The 466-nt window shown below is 40.6% G+C and overlaps 1 protein-coding gene across 2 annotated transcripts in view; it reads right to left on the minus strand.

The window, feature by feature from the left end:
• Positions 1 to 466, minus strand: part of CFAP70 (cilia and flagella associated protein 70) — an 84181-nt gene that overhangs the window by 34529 nt on the left and 49186 nt on the right. The window lies entirely within an intron of this gene.

A 466-nucleotide genomic window follows, 5' to 3' on the forward strand; every position in this document is an offset into this window, starting at 1 on the left:
ATTCCCATCTCTTGCAGAATTTTCCACAGTTTATTATGATCCACACAGTCAAAGGCTTTGGCATAGTCAATAAAGCAGAAATAGATGTTTTTCTGGAACTCTCTTGCTTTTCTGATGATCCAGTGGATGTTGGCAATCTCATTTCTGGTTCCTCTGCCTTTTCTAGAACTAGCTTGAACATCTGGAAGTTCACAGTTCACATATCGCTGAAGTCTGGTTTGGAGAATTTTGAGCATTACTTTCCTAGTGTGTGAGATGAGTGCAATTGTGTGGTAGTTTGAGCATTCTTTGGCATTGCCTTTCTTTGGGATTGGAATGAAAACTGACCTTTTCCAGTCCTGTGGCCTCTGCTGAGTTTTCCAAATTTGCTGGCATATTGAGTGCAGCACTTTCAGAACATCATCTTTCAGGATTTGAAATAGCTCAACTTGAATTCCATCACCTCCACTAGCTTTGTTCGTAGTGA

This window comes from Bison bison, unplaced genomic scaffold (genome assembly GCF_000754665.1).
Source record: "Bison bison bison isolate TAMUID 2011002044 unplaced genomic scaffold, Bison_UMD1.0 scf7180017864309, whole genome shotgun sequence".
Lineage (NCBI taxonomy): Eukaryota > Metazoa > Chordata > Mammalia > Artiodactyla > Bovidae > Bison > Bison bison.